The sequence below is a fragment of the Dendrobates tinctorius genome, unplaced genomic scaffold (assembly GCF_039654945.1).
Source record: "Dendrobates tinctorius isolate UK_male_01 unplaced genomic scaffold, ASM3965494v1 ptg000120l, whole genome shotgun sequence".
Taxonomy (NCBI): domain Eukaryota; kingdom Metazoa; phylum Chordata; class Amphibia; order Anura; family Dendrobatidae; genus Dendrobates; species Dendrobates tinctorius.
Window position 1 is genome coordinate 32,019,292 of NW_027361788.1, and position 4,481 is coordinate 32,023,772.

Here is a 4,481-nt window from a genome sequence, read left to right on the forward strand (position 1 = left end):
CATTAGCTCCCAAGCTGTATAATGGCCCCAACAGTAATCCTCACACTGTATAATGGCCGCTGCATTAGCTCCCAAGCTGTATAATGGCCCCAACAGTAGTTCTCACTGTATATATGCCCCTACATTAGCTCCCAAGCTGTATAATGGCCCCAACAGTAATCCTCACACTGTATAATGGCAGCTGCATTAGCTCCCAAGCTGTATAATGGCCCCAACAGTAGTTCTCACACTATATAATGGCCCCAACAGTAGTTCTCACTGTATATATGCCCCTACATTAGCTCCCAAGGTGTATAATGGCCTCAACAGTAGTCCACACACTATAATGGCCCCAACAGTAATCCTCACACTGTATAATGGCCGCTGCATTAGCTCCCAAGCTGTATAATGGCCCCAACAGTAGTTCTCACACTATATAATGGCCCCAACAGTAGTTCTCACTGTATACAGCCCCTACATTAGCTCCCAAGCTGTATAATGGCCCCAACAGTAATCCTCACACTGTATAATGGCAGCTGCATTAGCTCCCAAGCTGTATAATGGCCCCAACAGTAGTTCTCACACTATATAATGGCCCCAACAGTAGTTCTCACTGTATATATGCCCCTACATTAGCTCCCAAGGTGTATAATGGCCTCAACAGTAATCCTCACACTGTATAATGGCCGCTGCATTAGCTCCCAAGCTGTATAATGGCCCCAACAGTAGTTCTCACTGTATATATGCCCCTACATTAGCTCCCAAGCTGTATAATGGCCCCAACAGTAATCCTCACACTGTATAATGGCCGCTGCATTAGCTCCCAAGCTGTATAATGGCCCCAACAGTAGTTCTCACTGTATATATGCCCCTACATTAGCTCCCAAGCTGTATAATGGCCCCAACAGTAGTTCTCACACTATATAATGGCCCCAACAGTAGTTCTCACTGTATATATGCCCCTACATTAGCTCCCAAGCTGTATAATGGCCCCAACAGTAGTTCTCACTGTATATATGCCCCTACATTAGCTCCCAAGCTGTATAATGGCCCCAACAGTAATCCTCACACTGTATAATGGCAGCTGCATTAGCTCCCAAGCTGTATAATGGCCCCAACAGTAGTTCTCACACTATATAATGGCCCCAACAGTAGTTCTCACTGTATATATGCCCCTACATTAGCTCCCAAGGTGTATAATGGCCTCAACAGTAGTCCACACACTATAATGGCCCCAACAGTAATCCTCACACTGTATAATGGCCGCTGCATTAGCTCCCAAGCTGTATAATGGCCCCAACAGTAGTTCTCACACTATATAATGGCCCCAACAGTAGTTCTCACTGTATACAGCCCCTACATTAGCTCCCAAGCTGTATAATGGCCCCAACAGTAATCCTCACACTGTATAATGGCAGCTGCATTAGCTCCCAAGCTGTATAATGGCCCCAACAGTAGTTCTCACACTATATAATGGCCCCAACAGTAGTTCTCACTGTATATATGCCCCTACATTAGCTCCCAAGGTGTATAATGGCCTCAACAGTAATCCTCACACTGTATAATGGCCGCTGCATTAGCTCCCAAGCTGTATAATGGCCCCAACAGTAGTTCTCACTGTATATATGCCCCTACATTAGCTCCCAAGCTGTATAATGGCCCCAACAGTAATCCTCACACTGTATAATGGCCACTGCATTAGCTCCCAAGCTGTATAATGGCCCCAACAGTAGTTCTCACTGTATATATGCCCCTACATTAGCTCCCAAGCTGTATAATGGCCCCAACAGTAATCCTCACACTGTATAATGGCAGCTGCATTAGCTCCCAAGCTGTATAATGGCCCCAACAGTAGTTCTCACACTATATAATGGCCCCAACAGTAGTTCTCACTGTATACAGCCCCTACATTAGCTCCCAAGCTGTATAATGGCCCCAACAGTAATCCTCACACTGTATAATGGCAGCTGCATTAGCTCCCAAGCTGTATAATGGCCCCAACAGTAGTTCTCACACTATATAATGGCCCCAACAGTAGTTCTCACTGTATATATGCCCCTACATTAGCTCCCAAGCTGTATAATGGCCTCAACAGTAGTCCACACACTATAATGGCCCCAACAGTAATCCTCACACTGTATAATGGCCGCTGCATTAGCTCCCAAGCTGTATAATGGCCCCAACAGTAGTTCTCACACTATATAATGGCCCCAACAGTAGTTCTCACTGTATATATGCCCCTACATTAGCTCCCAAGCTGTATAATGGCCCCAACAGTAATCCTCACACTGTATAATGGCCGCTGCATTAGCTCCCAAGCTGTATAATGGCCCCAACAGTACTTCTCACACTATATAATGGCCCCAACAGTAGTTCTCACTGTATATATGCCCCTACATTAGCTCCCAAGCTGTATAATGGCCCCAACAGTAATCCTCACACTGTATAATGGCCGCTGCATTAGCTCCCAAGCTGTATAATGGCCCCAACAGTAGTTCTCACACTATATAATGGCCCCAACAGTAGTTCTCACTGTATATATGCCCCTACATTAGCTCCCAAGCTGTATAATGGCCCCAACAGTAATCCTCACACTGTATAATGGCCGCTGCATTAGCTCCCAAGCTGTATAATGGCCCCAACAGTAGTTCTCACACTATATAATGGCCCCAACAGTAGTTCTCACTGTATATATGCCCCTACATTAGCTCCCAAGCTGTATAATGGCCCCAACAGTAATCCTCACACTGTATAATGGCCGCTGCATTAGCTCCCAAGCTGTATAATGGCCCCAACAGTAGTTCTCACTGTATATATGCCCCTACATTAGCTCCCAAGCTGTATAATGGCCCCAACAGTAATCCTCACACTGTATAATGGCCGCTGCATTAGCTCCCAAGCTGTATAATGGCCCCAACAGTACTTCTCACACTATATAATGGCCCCAACAGTAGTTCTCACTGTATATATGCCCCTACATTAGCTCCCAAGCTGTATAATGGCCCCAACAGTAATCCTCACACTGTATAATGGCCGCTGCATTAGCTCCCAAGCTGTATAATGGCCCCAACAGTAGTTCTCACACTATATAATGGCCCCAACAGTAGTTCTCACTGTATATATGCCCCTACATTAGCTCCCAAGCTGTATAATGGCCCCAACAGTAATCCTCACACTGTATAATGGCCGCTGCATTAGCTCCCAAGCTGTATAATGGCCCCAACAGTAGTTCTCACACTATATAATGGCCCCAACAGTAGTTCTCACTGTATATATGCCCCTACATTAGCTCCCAAGCTGTATAATGGCCCCAACAGTAATCCTCACACTGTATAATGGCCGCTGCATTAGCTCCCAAGCTGTATAATGGCCCCAACAGTAGTTCTCACTGTATATATGCCCCTACATTAGCTCCCAAGCTGTATAATGGCCCCAGCAGTAATCCTCACACTGTATAATGGCAGCTGCATTAGCTCCCAAGCTGTATAATGGCCCCAACAGTAGTTCTCACACTATATAATGGCCCCAACAGTAGTTCTCACTGTATATATGCCCCTACATTAGCTCCCAAGGTGTATAATGGCCTCAACAGTAGTCCACACACTATAATGGCCCCAACAGTAATCCTCACACTGTATAATGGCCGCTGCATTAGCTCCCAAGCTGTATAATGGCCCCAACAGTAGTTCTCACACTATATAATGGCCCCAACAGTAGTTCTCACTGTATACAGCCCCTACATTAGCTCCCAAGCTGTATAATGGCCCCAACAGTAATCCTCACACTGTATAATGGCAGCTGCATTAGCTCCCAAGCTGTATAATGGCCCCAACAGTAGTTCTCACACTATATAATGGCCCCAACAGTAGTTCTCACTGTATATATGCCCCTACATTAGCTCCCAAGGTGTATAATGGCCTCAACAGTAGTCCACACACTATAATGGCCCCAACAGTAATCCTCACACTGTATAATGGCCGCTGCATTAGCTCCCAAGCTGTATAATGGCCCCAACAGTAGTTCTCACACTATATAATGGCCCCAACAGTAGTTCTCACTGTATATATGCCCCTACATTAGCTCCCAAGCTGTATAATGGCCCCAACAGTAATCCTCACACTGTATAATGGCCGCTGCATTAGCTCCCAAGCTGTATAATGGCCCCAACAGTACTTCTCACACTATATAATGGCCCCAACAGTAGTTCTCACTGTATATATGCCCCTACATTAGCTCCCAAGCTGTATAATGGCCCCAACAGTAATCCTCACACTGTATAATGGCCGCTGCATTAGCTCCCAAGCTGTATAATGGCCCCAACAGTAGTTCTCACTGTATATATGCCCCTACATTAGCTCCCAAGGTGTATAATGGCCTCAACAGTAGTCCACACACTATAATGGCCCCAACAGTAATCCTCACACTGTATAATGGCCGCTGCATTAGCTCCCAAGCTGTATAATGGCCCCAACAGTAGTTCTCACACTATATAATGGCCCCAA